We start from the raw sequence: 19,192 nt of genomic DNA on the forward strand, positions 1-19,192 counted from the left end.
ACACACCTAGATTCTTTTTTATATGAACTCTATTATGTAAAGAGAGAAAAATTTCCTAACACAGAGATTTATATAGAAAACCTTTGGAGACCAGAATTTTCTGGGAGATGTAATGTCCCCAAAGTGATGAAGTCCTGGGGAACTAGTTGGGGTAACAGAGAAGCCTGAAGATAAGATTATAATATCCCTTGAGGCAAAAAGCCAAGTTATGATGTAAAATCCTCAAGTTTAAATTTCCCCTATAAAAGATGCTCTCATTGATGAAGAGTTTCTTTCCCGAAAATCTTTCTTTTAGGCTGCTATGCTCCACCTCATGCTATCTTTTCAACCCTCATTCATGCTTCATAGTGTCTTTCTCCTCCTATAAGGTACTAAATGCCTTATCGGGACACTGAATTGCTTCCATTTGAATTGTCTTAAGATTCTGGGAATCACCTAGAAGGATAAGATACCATACACTGAGGTCCTTTTTCAAACTAAGCTGCCAAGCATTGCAATTCCAGCTCTCCTGTAGAGAGCAGAACTCCTGGCTTCATTGTTGGAATGCCAAATGCATGCTTACAAAAAGTTTTATTTGATGGAGAACTCACACAGGATAAATACTCACAAGGTGGACAGAAAAATCGATATGAGAACACTCTTAAAGTGTCTTTTAAGAACGTAGGATTGATTGTATGACATGGGAGACACTGGCACAGGACTGGACAGCAAGGCATGTCCTCATCAGGGAAGGTGCTATGCTTTATGAACAAAGCAGCATTGAATTAGCCCAGAAAACATGAGAGATGCATAAAGGTAGAGACATCACCCCAAATGCTCCCATGGATTATTTGTATCTGAGCCACAGCTCAGATTCCAAATCTGTATTAGTCTGATCAGTCACAGATAGACACTCTGTAACTGGACTCTTAACATAGTGATGCAATTTGGGTACTTTTTGAAAATAATGATAATATATACATAATTCCCCAATCAAGGGTGTAATCCTCTTTCCTAACCACTTTTAGTCAGATAATCTCTTCTATGGATTTAGCCTGCCAGTAAATGGTGGATTCTCACCTCATTGTATATTTCCATTGTCCTCTAGGGGATTTGTCTTTTCCATTGTTAATTGTTAAAACCCCTTTCCTTGCTAACTATAGTATTCTATCTACTGCTCTCCTGAATCTATTTCATATTTACCACACTTCTGTTGTCTATTTTACTTCATTTGATATTTTGCCACAATGATCTCTTCATCATACATTCTATGTTACTTTTCTCTGTGGAATATGAGGAACAGGCCATTCTAGTTAGTTTTTTAATTTTTGTACCCACTTGCGTACTTTCTGATATATTGTACAGGGACATATATATGATGATAACTGGACTAAAATATTTTGTTATATTAGATTGGGAAAGATGAACTAATTAGAGATTAATACGAGATTAAGAGATGAGGAAATAAAATAAATAGTCGAGGAAATAAAATAAATAGTCCCATTTTAGAAAAAAGAAGTTGAATAAGCCAACAATGGACTCCCTGAGAAAAAAATCTCCAGGTCCAGTTGGATTAACAAGTGAATTCTACCAAACATATCATGAACAATTAATTCCAATACACTATAACTAGGTGGGAAAATAGTAGGAGTTCTATTACTTTCTTTCTATGATACAAATATGGTACTGACACCTAAACCAAGAAGGACCAAAACTCTTAGAGAAAGAAAATAAGAGAAACATTTCCCTAATAAATATTGATGCATGCAAAAACATTAATAGAATCAGTTCTCATCAGGATAATACATTATGACCAATTGGGCTTTATATCAAGAATGCTGACCTGGTTCTGTATTATTAGGATTTTCCTTTCAATGATTAATAGATTCTAAAAAAGCATTTGGCAAAATACAACACCCATCCCTATATAGAGAGCAGAAAATAAATGAGTTTTCCTTAAAATGGTATTAGCATCCACTAAAGTACTAGATGTAATTCAGTAAGGTAGAAGCATGCTCAATAAAATCAGTGGTGAAACTGATAGAAAGAAGAGAAGAAAGAAAAAAAATTGAAGGAATTAGAGTAGGTCACAAGGAAACAAAACCATCAGGAAGATGTGATGGAATATTTTAGAGAATCCTAAAAAATCAATTGAAAAGCTATAGTGAATTTCCATTTAAAATAAAGATAATAAAAAATATTTGGTAGTCCACCTGCCAAAACTAAGCCAGGAACTTTATGGACACAATTACAAAACACATTTCACACAAATAAAACGATCTAAACAACTGAAAAATAAGTGCTCATGGGTAGGCCTTGCTAATATAAAAAAATTCTACCTAAAATAATTTACTTATACAGTCTCATAGCAATCAAACTGGCTAGAAATTATAGAGTTAGAAAAATAACACCATTTATCTGGTAGGACAAAACATCAAGAATTTCAAAAGACTTAGTGAAATAAAAATGCAAAGAACTATGGCCTTGCTGTATCACTATATTTTAAAACCATCCAATAAAGGATAAGGAATTAGAGTAGTAGATCAGAGTAATAGGTTAAGTTCACAAGTCAAAATAGCAACTGGGAACACATTATTTGACACAAATTACTGGGAAATCTGGAAATTGGTATGGTAGAAACTAGGTTTTCACCAATATCTAACACCATATAGCAAAAAACAAATATGTTCATCATTTAGATAAAAAAGGGTGATAGTATAAGCATATGAGAATAGGGAATAGTAAATCTGTGGAGAAAGATGGAATTTAGGGCTAAAGAGGAAGTAGAAAACACATTGTGAAATGGAAAATGGATAATTTTTTTTAATTGCACAATTTTGATAAATGTGGAAATATGAATAGAAGAATTTACATGTTTCTATACATTGGATTACTTGATATCTAAAGGAGCTGAGGAGTGGAAGGAGGGAGAAAAGTTTGGAACACAGGGTTGTGTAAGAATGAAAATTGAAAAATATCTTTGCATATATTTTATTTATTTAGTATTTTCCCCAGTTGCATTCAATTTGTTTTATATTTGGTTTTAACATTTTTGAGTTCTAGGTTCTCTCAATAACCCCCACCCACAATTAAGAAACCATATGTGTAGTTAAAGAAAACATTTCCATAAGATTTAAGTTATGAAAGAAAATATAGATCTCCCACCCTAATGAAAATAGAAGTCCTCAAGAAAAATAGTTACAAATAGAAAGATAATCAGAGTAATAAACAATGCTTCAATCTATAAACAGACTTGATCACATCCTTCTCTGGATATGGATAAGATTTTTATCATAAGTCCTTCAGAGTAGGTGTAGATGACTATATTACTGAGAATTAACAAAATTATCTACAGCTGATCATACTAAAACATTTGCATATGATATTATTTTGCATTGTTCATGGAGAATTTGCCAGGATTGTTGTTTTCCTGAGAGCATCCTGCATTTTCCAGAGAACAATAAGATTCCATCAGAGAAACTTGCTTCAATTTTTTTTTTATAATTACTATTGCTGATTTTATTTTCTCCCATTTATTTACTTTCTACTTTCACCCTGTCTCTCCTCAAAAGTGGTTTGCTACTGACTACTCCCTCCCCCAACATGCCCTCTCTTTTATCACTTTTCTCCCCTTTCCCATATCCATCCCACTCTATTTTCCTGCAGGGTAAAATAGATTTCTATATCCCTATTGATATATTATTTCCTATTTGAAGCAATTCTGATGGAAGTAAGGTTCACTACTCACCCTTTCTTCCCCTTCTTCCCTTCCAATGTAAAAGCTTTTTCTTTATTCTTTATGGCAGATAATTTGCAGGCTTCCATTTCTCCCTTTTCCTTTCTCCCAATACATTCATCATCTTTTCATCATCTTTTTAAAAAGATATTATCCCTTTGTTTTCAACTCACATCCATATCCTCTGTCTATATATACTCCTTCTAACTCCCATAATAATGAGAATGATCTACAGGACTTTTCTCCCTGATATCATATATTTTTTTCTGCTGAGCTTATAAGTTGCCTTTGGCTGAAAAATGTTCTACTTTTTGGGTGTTCTGATGCTTTAAAATTTGTTTAGATCCATTATTTAAAGGAATTTGGAACAGTCTGGGGAAGGGTTTGGACAAATTTCCTGCCTTTATTACTGCCATCTGGGCTCTACCATGTGCATGTATATTGTTTTTAAAAAGCTATTTTAAAAAAGGGAAAAATGTTTTTGCACAAACAAAACCAATGCAGCCAAGATGTGGAGGCAAAAAAAGCTGAGAAACATTTTTTCCATCCAGTGTTTCTGATTAAAGCTTGATTTCAAAAATATCTAGAAATTAAGTCAAATTTATAAGGATAGAAACTATTCCCCAATTGATAAATGATCCAAGGATATGAACAGATACTTTTCAGATGAATAAATACAAGCCATTTCCAATCATATTAAAAATGCTGTACTTCAGTATGATTAGAGAAATGCAAATTAAGGCATTGCTGATAAAACTTCACATCTTGGTTAAGGTTGACAGAAAGTACATAATTTATATGATAAATGATGAAGAGGATGTGGGAAAACTGAAATACTAATGCATTGCTCGCTGGGTTTTGAAATCATCTGACCATTTTTTTTTTACTATAGCTTTTTATTGACAAAACATATGCATGGGTAATTTTTCAACATTGACCCTTGCAAAAACTTCTATTCTAACTTTTTCCCTTCTTCCCTTCCTCCACCCCCTCTTCTCCCCTAGATGGCAGGCAGTCCCATGCATGTTAAACATGTTAAAGTATATGTTAAATAACATATGTGTGTGTGTGTGTGTGTGTGTGTGTGTGTGTGTGTGTGTGTGTATGTGTGTGTGTGTGTCCAATAATTGAGTCATTTATTTCCATTTGCTTAGTTGATTTTTAATGAACTTTTCCTCATTTACTTCCCCCCACACACTTCTTTTTGTATTTGTCCAGTTGTGTATTTGTGTATTTATACAGTTATCTTGTTGCACAAGAAAAATTAGACTTAGAAAAAAGTTAAAAATTACCTGGGAAGAAAAACAAAAATGCAAGCAAACGACAACAGAAAGAATGCAAATGCTATGTTGTGGTCCACACTCATTTCCCAGTGTTCTTTTGCTGGGTGTAGTTGGTTCTGTCCATCACTGATAAGTTGGAAATGATTTGGGTCCTCTCATTGCCAAAGGTAGCCACTTCTATCAGAATTGATGCTCATATAGTATTTTGTTGTTGAAGTGTATAATTTATGTGACCATTCTTGAGATCAATTTGGAACTATGCATAAAGAATTATTAATTTCCCTTTGATCTAGCAGTGTCTCTACTGGGTCTATATTCCAAAGGGATCATAAAAGAAAGAAAAGTACCTGCTTGTGCAAAATAATTGGTAGCAATCCTTTTTGTAGTTTTCTAGAAACTACAAATTGAGTAGATGCCCATAAATTGGGAGATGAGTGAATAAACTATGCCTTATGAATATAATGGAGTATTATTCTATAAATAAATAATGAACAGGTTGATTTTAGAAAAACCTGGAGAGATTTATATGAAGAGATGCTGAGTGAAGCAAGAAGAACCAAGGGAAAGTACGCAGCACCAAGAAAATTATGTGCTGATCAACTGTGATAGACTAGCCTCAATGGGCATACAATGTCAATAAGGCATAACATAAACAGTATTTCCCTCAACTTAGAATTGTAGCTATTTGAACAAAAAGGGAACCTAGCTAGGGGTTAGTGCATCATTTTATATGTGAAAAACCTAAGACCAGAAAACAACAACAAATTTTGTCAAAAATCATATTGATATCAAGATTGAGCCAAGACTCCAATTTCTAATATTGAATTAGGATTTCAGAATTAAGTTTCAGACTTTTAAGAGGTCAATTTATGAAAAAATCACTTAACATTTTTCATGAATATGGAAAATAATCTGCTACTTTGTAATTATAAAGGGCTTTTATGTAAGCTAAAAAAGCCTGACAATAGTAGCTCCTGAGTCATCAACAAAAGATTTCACTTTCTAGATTTTCTAAAAAAGCTTAAACAGAAAGGATGGGAGATGAATTCATATGTGGCTATTAAAGCTTGTCATTTTTGAGCACTTGGAATGTTTTAATTTGATACATGGTTTTAATTAGTTTTGACTATATATAGTTTGACTAAAAAGGAACCTTGTTTATTAATAATTATTAAATAATTTAGACTTCATTTCATAAGAAATTCAAATTACGACTTCATTTCATAAGAAATTCAAATTACGACAACTAATTTGATGGCAAAACTTCACCAAAAGTTTTTAGGGCAAGAAGACTTGAACCATAACCATGATCATCGTAGAATTTTCTTTTTTTTTTTTAATTCTTTACATAACATGAATGCTTTATATGAAGATTTTTTTTTCAATTTAACTTTTTTATCTGACATGATATTATAAATATTATTAATTTCATAGAGAAAAAGTTCATCTCATAACATAATGATTAAAATCACTAGCATCCTGAATTGTATTTGAATGTCAAATTGCTTTAATTAATGGGATTTTTTACAATTAAAATTCTTACCATGTTCTATCACTTAAAGAATATATTTTTAAAATGAGAAAAATTAAATCCCGGAGCTGACTGACTTTAACAAAATCCAAAAGAGTTTTGCAAAGTTTTTTTTGTTTTGTCCATTTGCTCTTTTACTGAATCTTCAAAGGGGGCTCTTTCCATTGTAAGCCTACCAAAAGTGAATATATTGTCAGTTCATGCAAAGTTTAGAATGTAGATTTAAAGAGAAAAGCAAAAAAAAAAAAAAAATGGCTCCAATGAGATTTCATTTGATTACAAAGAAAACAACATGCACAGGTAAATAAATGAATGCAGAATACTGGGAGTAAATACAAAGTAATTGAAGAAAGGAGTAAAAAAAGAACACACCAGAAAGTCTTATGGAAGTCTTATTATGGAAGAGGCCCGGTGCTTTTTTGAGTGAGGGATTGCAAGGGGTGGAGGTCAATTCCATATTGTGGAATATGCAAAGGCATAGAAATCAAAGACATGATGCTATTTGGAATCTGGGACACAAATATCAGGAAAAACAGTACTTCCTTCTAAGAAACTTATATTTGCATATTACTACTTCTATCATGATAGAATGACATTATTTAGACGAGTATATATATATATATATATATATATATATATATATATATAAATTTAAGACACTCTCATGCATACATGATTATGATCTAAAATTGCAGTGATTGGGAGTTGTGATGTCCTTGGTGTAGGAAGATATTGTCCACCTATTCAAACCTATAAGCTCATGTCCTCCAAAGTTTCCTACCAGCACTGAGAGGTTCAGGGCTTGAACTCTCCTCACTAAATTCAGTTCCCTTACTATTGTTTCTAGAGATCAAAAAGTCAGTCAATTTTTTAAAAGAAAATCTTTTTAAAAGAAAATCTACACTAGCAATTAGATATGAAAAAAAAGCATATTATATAATTCTTGGGGGGGAAAATCCTCATTAGTCAAGATGTTTGTTGAAGGGACATTTTCTTGGAGGGAGGGGAGATGTAATAAGACATGAACTTTTTATTGAAATAGGAAACGCTTCATGAGGAAATTCATCCTAGCTGGGTATACCTGTGGCAGTTATTCAATGTATACTTTTAGAGAATTTTGTAGGAAACCAAGTGACTGCTCATGATACACAGCAAATATATGTCAGAGATTGGAAGATACAAGTCATGATTTGGAAGCAGGTTGTTGATACATTAGATTACACTGCTTCAAGCCTAGATATTGAGGGGAAAAATTAATTAATAAAAATTAATAAGCCATATAAAGCTTATCCTTTGAAATTATGCCAATGATTTCCATTATGGTCAAAGTGCAACACTTGAATAAACTAGACAATCTGAACTCCAATATTTTTGGGAACATGTCAATCAATCTATTTTTCATCTCTGAAACTCTCAGGACCAAATTATCAGTCACTTCATAGGAGGTAAGTTCTACATGTTTGATATTTATATTCCTAGTGATGAGTACAATGTATTTATTCATTTCAAAATAAGTTATGCTTAAGTAGATTATTTAGTAGATTATTCCTCTTTTCTATTGGAAAAAAGCAGATTTGCTTTGTTATATTATAAATACATTTTGATAATTTATCATTTTGATTTGCTCTAGAACTAGTCGTAACACTAAATTATAAAAATTCTTTAACTCTTACTTTTGTATATAATTTTCATCTCCTTAACATCCACAGTTTCTGCTTATTCTTTTCTTGAGATTTCGGCAGCTACAAAAATTCTAAACAAAATGTTTCAAATTTTTCAACTTAAAAAATTAAATCACAATCTTATTCTTAACTCTGAATTAGTGATGCCTGTACATACGTATTAAAATTTCACAAATTTTTTACTAGTCCATCAAGTAGTATCCCATTGCATAGACAAAGTTAGGAATTCTTATATTCTAAATGTGACTAAAGTCAATCCACTTTCATTTTAGAGAGGCAGATAACCAACATTACATAAGTAAAATGCACTAAAATGTAGCACAGGACACCTTCATTAGTGTAGATCACAATCATCTAGAATAGAAACCCTAAAGAGTTGTCTGAAGTAAATAGCCTTAAGAAAGTTTCTTGGGGTCTTCTGGCTAGTGAATCACTAGAATGAATTGAACTTCATTTTCTTAATTCCAAAACAACACACTACACCAGAGATGTCTTGTGCAAAATAATCAAGGTGTTATGCTTGTTGATTATAAAGCTACATAATAAAACTGCCTCTCTAAAGTACAAATACATGTTTCAAAGAAAAGTAGTCTTTGCAAAAGCAACTTTTCGATGTAGGTTTTTGACAAATTATATTTATGCAATTATCTAAAATATATGTTATTAAATTGCTATTTGGCAATTGCACTTTCAACAGAGGTGCTAACTTAGAAATTTTGCAATGGGTATTTTTTTTTTCATGTTGGGAAGAAGAGGACTAGATTAAGTACCAGCTGATTTAATCTAAAGGCTACAAATGATAGATGCTGGAGGTCTTGTTCTGTCAGTTTAAATGACAGGCACAATTATCAGAAAACATATTATAAGTTAAAAAAGTATTATAGTGAAAACTTTTCATTAATCAATAACAAATTACTGATATTTTTGCATACATGTTTTATTTTTGGTTTGATCTTCTTTTTCCTGTAGTTTTTGGGTCATGTACAAAACTGATAAGGTGACAGAACCTCTTGTGAAGTCATGGATTGTTCTTTTCGGGAATCTGCAAGTTCTTGTTGAAGCTTTCCTATTGTATCCTGATAGAAATAAGTATGTAGAATTTTTACTACTGATTTCATATTCAGTATTAGCTTATATGAAATAAATATATTTTCATATTTAATTGATATCAATAATTTCATATACAGCTTACTGACATGAACATATTTATGATTATCATGGATTTAGAACTAGGAAAAGTCTCAGGAACTGTTTAATGCAACCCCTCACAAACAACCACCTTACTTTGCAGTTGAGAAACGTAAGACCCAAAGAGGTTAAATACGTTAAGTCATAAAAGTAGTCATCGAGAAAAGGATCGGAACTTAGTTCTTAGGACCAAATTTAATGCAAAGTTCTTTTCCCTATACCACATATCTCCATTCAAACAGGATCAAATGCTATCTTCTTCCTTGCTCATCATAAGCCATGAATTTCAGTCTGATTTCCTCATCCCATCTTCAGAATGATAATACTGCAAAAGCCATATAGGAGATAAAACTTTTTATCTGCAATTCACATGGAAGGTGGGGGAATAGTGGAGGGTAGAATATATAATTTCTTATATCTGATAGAAACATGAGGTTTTTTACCTTCTATTTCTCAGAAAAAGTTCTTGGCATCATTTGCCCTTATATGAATAAGGACATATAAGAAAAGGATGCATTTTATTTCCTCTCATAGTTTCCCCCGGAGAATGATCATATGCACTGGTAGGCTTGTCAGGCCTGATAAAATTACTTGAAGGGATTTATCTGAGTTGATGAAAGCAATAAAAAACAAAAAGGGGGGGTGATGAATAGAGGGGCTGCTGTCCTTGTTAAGTCTTCAAAGCAGATCCTTTTTATAAAAGGAGATTAAATTATACTCCTGGTTTCAGTCTTCCAATTAATGGACAGAAAATAAGGAAAATTGTAGAAAATATGGTAGCTCTTCCAGTTATGGATATATAGTATGGTGTAAGATCACTACAAAAGGGAACTAATTTCATTAAATGAAAGGCACTGATGCCAGAAACTGCAATTCTGGACATTATGTGAGTAGTATTAGTAAGAACAGTAAAAAAAAAAAAATGCTGACATAAATAATAAATATGTAGTAAGGAATCAAAAGCACATTTTTAAAAAATGGCTTTATTACCACATTCCAAAACTAATTCTTAATGCACACAGTCTCTTTGAAGAGAATTATTGTCCTAAATTTTAAATTAATTTTTAATTAAAAATATGATCAACTGTTTAATATTTCCAAAATCATTTCACACTTGTTTGAATTAAATTTGATTGATAAACATGTTTCAGTGGTTATGAAAAGGGTAGCTATAATGTCCTACATTATCTTAATTGGATGAGCAATTTGAATTGATACATTACACCTAGCATATTGTTTCAGGATTTATCTTGTTTCAGCATTTCTAATGATTTATTCCACTGCAGCACTTCATGGAATACTAGGCAAATTATTAGAACTACAAATTGATCAGTATTTATTTACAAGTACTTAACTTCATCTACATTCATTAACCAATACTACACATTTAAAATTTCATGGGCTACCTACATAATATTTTTAATCAAAATGAGTCATCTTGTCTAAAAAAGAGGATAATGAGTTGATTTTCATCATGAATGCTTCCTCATTCTTTTTTTTTTTTTTTTTTTTTTTTTTTTTTTTTTTTTTTTTTTTTTTTTTTTTTTTTTTTTTTTTTTTTTTTTTTTTTTTTTTTTTTTTTTTTTTTTTTTTTTTTTTTTTTTTTTTTTTTTTTTTTTTTTTTTTTTTTTTTTTTTTTTTTTTTTTTTTTTTTTTTTTTTTTTTTTTTTTTTTTTTTTTTTTTTTTTTTTTTTTTTTTTTTTTTTTTTTTTTTTTTTTTTTTTTTTTTTTTTTTTTTTTTTTTTTTTTTTTTTTTTTTTTTTTTTTTTTTTTTTTTTTTTTTTTTTTTTTTTTTTTTTTTTTTTTTTTTTTTTTTTTTTTTTTTTTTTTTTTTTTTTTTTTTTTTTTTTTTTTTTTTTTTTTTTTTTTTTTTTTTTTTTTTTTTTTTTTTTTTTTTTTTTTTTTTTTTTTTTTTTTTTTTTTTTTTTTTTTTTTTTTTTTTTTTTTTTTTTTTTTTTTTTTTTTTTTTTTTTTTTTTTTTTTTTTTTTTTTTTTTTTTTTTTTTTTTTTTTTTTTTTTTTTTTTTTTTTTTTTTTTTTTTTTTTTTTTTTTTTTTTTTTTTTTTTTTTTTTTTTTTTTTTTTTTTTTTTTTTTTTTTTTTTTTTTTTTTTTTTTTTTTTTTTTTTTTTTTTTTTTTTTTTTTTTTTTTTTTTTTTTTTTTTTTTTTTTTTTTTTTTTTTTTTTTTTTTTTTTTTTTTTTTTTTTTTTTTTTTTTTTTTTTTTTTTTTTTTTTTTTTTTTTTTTTTTTTTTTTTTTTTTTTTTTTTTTTTTTTTTTTTTTTTTTTTTTTTTTTTTTTTTTTTTTTTTTTTTTTTTTTTTTTTTTTTTTTTTAAAAAAGGGGGGGTGATGAATAGAGGGGCTGCTGTCCTTGTTAAGTCTTCAAAGCAGATCCTTTTTATAAAAGGAGATTAAATTATACTCCTGGTTTCAGTCTTCCAATTAATGGACAGAAAATAAGGAAAATTGTAGAAAATATGGTAGCTCTTCCAGTTATGGATATATAGTATGGTGTAAGATCACTACAAAAGGGAACTAATTTCATTTCATTCTCTGAGTAGGAAGACCATCATACACACAAATACAAACATATATGTGATATGCATTAATATTCCTATATTATATAAAATTATAATATTAATAATATTATTAATTAACTTGTAAAATCAACTAAAGTCTAGTACTCTTTCAAAAGGATTAAACAAGACAATTGACAAAACTAACAGAATTACTCCAAAAACATTAAATTCAACTATGAAATGAATAGATTCACCCACCTGATCATAAAGACTAAACATTAAAACCTAATTTTTTTCACCTGAAATTGTTACATATAATGCAATAGTTGGTAGTCTTCCACTCACTGCAAAAGTGAAAAGCAAAACAGAATACAAGATCTGCTATTAGACAGTAAAAAAAGCTAACTAATTTCATTAAATGAAAGGCACTGATGCCAGAAACTGCAATTCTGGACATTATGTGAGTAGTATTAGTAAGAACAGTAAAAAAAAAAAAATGCTGACATAAATAATAAATATGTAGTAAGGAATCAAAAGCACATTTTTAAAAAATGGCTTTATTACCACATTCCAAAACTAATTCTTAATGCACACAGTCTCTTTGAAGAGAATTATTGTCCTAAATTTTAAATTAATTTTTAATTAAAAATATGATCAACTGTTTAATATTTCCAAAATCATTTCACACTTGTTTGAATTAAATTTGATTGATAAACATGTTTCAGTGGTTATGAAAAGGGTAGCTATAATGTCCTACATTATCTTAATTGGATGAGCAATTTGAATTGATACATTACACCTAGCATATTGTTTCAGGATTTATCTTGTTTCAGCATTTCTAATGATTTATTCCACTGCAGCACTTCATGGAATACTAGGCAAATTATTAGAACTACAAATTGATCAGTATTTATTTACAAGTACTTAACTTCATCTACATTCATTAACCAATACTACACATTTAAAATTTCATGGGCTACCTACATAATATTTTTAATCAAAATGAGTCATCTTGTCTAAAAAAGAGGATAATGAGTTGATTTTCATCATGAATGCTTCCTCATTCTTTTTTTTTTGCATGTCAGAATTTTTACATCAAAAGTTACTAATATCAGAAACCTGTCGACAATTCAAATTCCTAATTTATCTTGATTAAATTAACTTTAAAATTCATTTCCAAATGTTAATTGTTTATCAGATAATATTATTTGAAGACCTATCTTTCTTTTTGCCTTTTCATTTTCAAATTTATGTAAATGCTCTCTTAAATCGATACTTATCAATCGACTTTATTTACATTTTCTTTTTTTTTTTTGGTAGCATAAAGGATCATGGAGCTATCCTTAAACTGCATCTGGACATGATTCAATAGCACAACTTTGAAGAATTCTTTGTTTTGGGCATCTTTAAATGGTTTTGGAAACAGCTCATTTACCCTTTGCATTTGGGTTAATCCTTCTTGCATGGAAGTCTTTTATGAGAAATGATCTATTCAATTTTTTCTTTTCTATATGATTTTCATTTTTGAGTTCCTTTAATTCATTGTTGGACTGCTTTAATTCTGTGTTTTTTCCCCAAGTAATGTCTTCGTTTTAAGGGAATCAAGTAGTTGGTAGATCTCATCTTCAGCTTTAGAAAGCTGAATTGACAGGATGTCAATCATATCTATTGGTTGATACTTTAAAAGAAGCCACTTATCTCATTCCAGCTGAAGGTTTAATTTTGATGTCTGATTGATTAAGTAGAGTAGAACTTCCACAAGAAGGGCAATAAATTTCTTTCTGTAGTTTTGCTCTGATTTGTTTTTCATCTTCCAATCTATAGTTCAGCATCACATTTGGACAAAAAAAATTGCAAGTAATTGAAAGATTACTAAAATGGATTTTTTTTTTAAATAGTCAAGAGGAAATTCTGCAGGGAATTTTGTGAGAGATACTTTCATTTTAATTTTCAGGAATCTTTTTTTATTTAATAGTTTTCCTATTGTACTGTATTTTTTAAATGTCTTTATTTTCAAAATACATGCAAATATAGTGTAACACCTAGCCATGCAAAACCTTGTTTCTGATTTTTTTTCTCCCTTCTGTTCCCCCACCCATTCCCCTAGACAGTAATCCAATATATGTTAAATTTGTGCAATTGTTCTGTACATATTTCCACATATATCATGCTGTGTAAGAAACAAATCAAATCAAAAAGGGGAAAAAATGAGAAGGAAAGAAAGACAAGCAAACAAGAACAACTTACATTCAGTCCCCAGAGTGCTCTTTTTGATGCAGATGGTTCTCTCCATCACAGATCAACTGGAATTAGTCTGAATAATTTTATATTGTTGAAAAGAGCCAAATCCATCAAGATTAATTTTTTTTACTTTTTATGATTTCTATACCAATATTTCAAATCCAGTACTAGTCAAAGCATCTGCTTACAGTCTTGTTTTTACCACTATTTTAAGGTTTGAAGATGCATGTTAAATGGAGGTGTCTGAGAATCAAGAATCCTGCCTATACTATTCATACTGAAGAAGACAATTCTCTGGAGTGGTAATCAGAGTTTGAAATGAAAACTAAGGTGACCAAATTTCATTAGAGATGTGTTATTTCATTAGAGATGTGTTATGTCTATTGTTTCTATTTTTGACTTATTATATTCAGTATTTCACAACCCTCCATGATTGAGGTATTGAGACAATGTTTTCATAAATTTCAATAATGAATGAGAAAATGAAATAATTATAATTAACAAATAAGGAATATAACCTTTAATAATGTTGCATTAGAACCATAAGGAATGATTGATTTCTCCCTATCCTTTATATTTTCAGTAGGACATTCTCAAATACTCCCATAGGAAAGTCATGAGAGATTATGCATGCTGTTTATAAATTAATATTGTGTATTATAGAACTCCCAATAAGTCAGCCATTATTAGTAAACAAGAATTCATTAAGTGCTTCCTATGTACCAAGTACTGTGTAAAGCATTGGGGATATAAACAAAGTCAAAACCACCAATCCCTGCTTTCAAGGAGCTTATGTTCTACATGGATAAAACATATAAATAAAATTCATGAAAGCAAGTTACATATCGAATATCTGGGAGGTAATATAAGAAAAGTCACCTGGATACTAAAGGGACTGAAAATTGACAAGCAGTCAAGTTTCAGAAAAAACCTGGAAAGTTAATTAAGCAGAATCAGCACATTGTTCGTCACTATTGAGTGATGATCATCTATCGGTAATTTATCTCTTTTCAGCACTACAATGATCTAATCTCAAAGGACTCATGATGAAAAATGCTACCCACATCCAGAGAAAGAACTGATGAAGCCTGAATGCAGGCCAAGGTATATGATTTTCACTTTAGATTTTTCATAGCTTTTTTTCAGTTTAAATTGTTTCTTCTCTCACACCAGGACTAAGATGGAAATACATTTAGGTACTTTCCATGACAGCACCTAAATAATCAATATAAAATTGGTATTGTTTTACAGAGGTGGGGGAAGAGGAGGAGGAAGAGGGGGGAATTTAGAACTCAAAAATGTTTAAAAAATGAATGTTCAAACAAGTCTTTATGTTCCATAAGGGAAAATACTCTTAAAACAAAGAAAAAGAATAGCAGGTAGGCCAGTATAGGTGGATTGAAGAATTAGGAAGAGGAGTAAAGTGTGAGAAAACTGGTGATAGGGAGCCAATACTACTATGAGGAGGAGAAATGACATGGTAAGATTTATGCTCAGGAAAATCACTTTGGCACTACTTTGAAGAAGGGATTAGTGTATGGAAGGTCTTCATTTAGAGAAAGAAAGAAAAAGGCAAGTACAATAATATAAACAAGAAGCAATGAATGCCTGCATTATACTGATGATTGTTATTAGACTGAAATGGACCGTTATGACAGATGCTACAAAGGCAGAAAATTTGTCATTATCAAAAGGAGTTAAGGATGTTATTAAGGTTACAGTCCTGGGTGAATCAGAGGAAAGTGCTGTCACTGATAATAGGGACATTCCAAAGAGGGGATGTTGAGGTCTAGATTTGGGGTACCTAAATGAAATTAGGTTGTTGAGGTCTAGTGGCAGGTTTGGGGTACAGGGAGTCAAATAGAGCTCCCCTGCAACCCCCTTGGATTCGGCGCAAGGATACGGCGGTAAATGAAGTCTAGTAGTGGCAGTAAGGAGATAGGTGAAGGCAGAGTTAAGGAGGGCACCAGACCTCACATGGCTGGCATGTTTGGGACCTCTGCAAAGAGGGGGTCGCAGCATGTCCCTTTTATAATGGGAGATTTAGCTGGAGAGATTAGCTGGATTTGTGAGTTGAAGAATAATTACATTCATTAGGAGGGGGTGGGAAACTAGAAAGGAATCTTTTCCACATCAGGGAGGGCTTAGGAAGAAAAGATAATTCTGTTAAGTCAAAATGCATATGGAACATCCCATTTGAGGTATCCAAAACAACATTGGTGAGGTATGGAAGGAGCTCAAGAGAGAGAGAGATTAGGGCTGAGTATATATCACTGTGGAAATCATTCCTCCACAAGAGTGTTAAGGAAACTCATGAGGAGCAGATAAGATCATCAAGAGAAGAAACAATACCATTTCCAAGGGTGTAAACTCCATGACAGCTCAGGCCATGTCATATTCTTCTCTTATCTGCCCTAAAGTTTCACAAAGTATTCTGCATATAGCAGGGGACTGAGACATAAGGATTTGGAAAAAGCAGATGTTTACAACATATCATGTAATGCCAGAGAAACTGAGGCAGGAGAGAGATTAGAGAGTTTTTAATATTTTATTAATGGGAGAGTAAGATTGACTGGACAGGACTCTCGTCTCAAATTATCCAGTCAGACAGAGATAAAGATATACTGGGACCAAGGAATTCATGTTGGTCCCAGGTCTGGAGGAGACTATCATCTCAAAGAATCCAGCGTCCAGCATCCACCGCCAGCCGCCATTCTCCAGCAATGAATGGAGAATCTCTAACCTTTATATACCTTTTGGAGACAAAGAAGAGGGAAAGAGTAGGAAAGAGCGGGAAGCCCAGCTGGAAAAGGCTGTGAATCAAAGAGGAACCCAGAGACAGGATGTCTGAATACCCAGAGATAAAGATGTTAGTGAAATACCTTGGAATATTTTAGAGGGATGTTGTAAATTCTCAAGGACAGAAGATAATCAGGAAGTCTACTCTCTTGTTTATCTTGCTTGGGTTAACAATTTATATCCTTAGACTAATTGGTCCTCAGCCTTCATGGACCAGAGGGAGATTTACAGCTTAGGGGAGTAATTAGGAAGACTGAGGCAAGGGAAACTTGTACAAGGAAACTGAGTCAGGACAGTTAAAGAGAACTGTGGCATAACAATCAGAAACAGAAAATACCTTTCTAACTTTATTAAACATCACTCGCCTTCTTGCAGTCTACATTTCAATCAAAATAATGAAATTCCAATCAAACCAACTTTTGCTTCTACACAGGACAACACATAACTCCCATTTCCCAAAGCCACGCCCTTGTGCAGGGTGTCTTCTCAGCCTGGAGTGCACTGCTGCTTTCCTAAGCTCCCCCTCCATTAGAATTTCTTGTTTCTTTGAAATTCTGCTTCAGTACCTTCTTCTACAGGAAGTTGCTGCTACTAATTTCCTTTGAAAACCATGTCCTGCTTCCTGCTCCAAATTTCCAAGACTTTATTGTATTGTATTTATATCCTGTATTCTCGAATGGAATGTAAACTTCCTGATGGCACTTGATTTTTGTCTTAGAGCTTCATACCCACTAGTCTCACACAAGGCACTTGATAAATATATGTTAATTAAAGACTATTTGTGCTTCAAAAATAATATGATGAAATAAGAGTGAGCACTAATTGGAAATTATTTCTGCCTCCATAGAGTTCTCAATTACATTCTGCTTTTCGATTCTTTAATTGGTATTTAGTTTTCTTTCTTTCTGAGAATTTTTCCTGTAGTCCAATAACTATCTTTTCTAAATGCTTAAATTCTCTTTTGAATCGTGTCCATTGTGAATGTTTAAATTCTACTGATAGTTGAATCTGTATAGAGAAAAACACAAGTAAAGAAACATATTAGGAGTTTAAAATCTGTGGGGCAGTAGCAGAATATTTAGAATTCAGATTCTTTGGCACTGAGAAAATAGACTCTATATACAAATCCTAAGATTATATACCAAAAGATCACTTTCTCAATAGATTTAAAATAACCTACTATAAAATTCCAGGTCAAGGCAAATTAAATTCTTTAGAAGGTGGCTTTTTTTTTTTTTTTTTCCTTTTCTCCCCTCATTCCTTGACTGCAGCAAGAAATGAGTTAATGGGAGAAACTGAAGCCATTTAAGAATTCAGTGAATTCCTTTAGGAAAGAGGTCTATCTTTCCTGTGTGCTTTTCTCAAGTTCTCTAGACTTGTTCCCTGTTTTCCCTCCCCCATTCTTTGAGAAGTTATTAAGGGACTAAAATGGGAATACAAAATATAGGTTATTAAAACAAAATGCTGGTAGTTTACCTTAGGGGAGGTTGAGGTTTTGTCTCCCTACTTAGATGGTGTGTTTTCTAGAGGTATTTAATTTGTAACTGAGTTATGCCTTAAAATTTGTCATCTCTGTTGGGCAACAGAAAAAATTGAAATTTGGTTCAGTTACTTCCGAACCTTGAAGTTAAAGAAAAAAAAAATTTTCTTCTTTATATTTGAGTATTTTAAAGGCAAATGATCTGTGTGATGTTAAATTCAAAACTATCTCCTTAGGGACTGCAGCTAATATTTGCTGGGAGTTTTGAATTCAGGTGTGACTGCATAGGTCATAAGGTGGAATGGTTAAAACTTAAGGACAGGTACCTGTAGTAAAACTGACTTAAATAGATATTTTAATTTGCTGCCAGACTTTGGTTGCTGCTAACTTTTTTACTTCCTGGGGCTAGAGTTTCTTTCTCTAAAGGTTTACTTCCCCCAAGTACTTAGGGCCACTCCCACCTTGTCTTTTGAGAAAGCTGGGAATCTCATCAAGCCCTCATTAGGCTAAGGTTTAGGCCTAGAGCTTTTTACACTGTGTGTTGATGGAAGGTAGCAGGGCTATCTCCGGAAGGAGCCCAGGGGCTATAGAATATGCATACTGTCTAGAGTTAAGAGAAGAGCTATTGAACACACCCACTCCTACCACACTTCTCCTTTGCTACCTTGCCCTCAATGTTGGTGGCCCTCTTAGGAGGTTTCCACTGAGGCAAACCCACCACATCATGCTTCTACAATGAGGGGGCGGCTCAAATCCC

The 19,192-nt window shown here is 31.6% G+C and overlaps 2 long non-coding RNA genes across 3 annotated transcripts in view; one reads left to right on the forward strand and one right to left on the reverse strand.

The window, feature by feature from the left end:
- LOC127564429 (uncharacterized) overlaps positions 1-19,192 on the reverse strand; it is a 120,038-nt gene that overhangs the window by 43,292 nt on the left and 57,554 nt on the right. The window lies entirely within an intron of this gene.
- On the forward strand, positions 11,737-17,837 carry LOC127564430 (uncharacterized). The gene is made up of 3 exons (XR_007954263.1): positions 11,737-14,486; positions 15,171-15,260; positions 17,389-17,837. It is a non-coding gene; the product is annotated as an uncharacterized LOC127564430 (long non-coding RNA).

This window comes from Antechinus flavipes, chromosome 5, assembly GCF_016432865.1.
Source record: "Antechinus flavipes isolate AdamAnt ecotype Samford, QLD, Australia chromosome 5, AdamAnt_v2, whole genome shotgun sequence".
In the NCBI taxonomy this organism is placed as follows: Eukaryota; Metazoa; Chordata; class Mammalia; order Dasyuromorphia; family Dasyuridae; genus Antechinus; species Antechinus flavipes.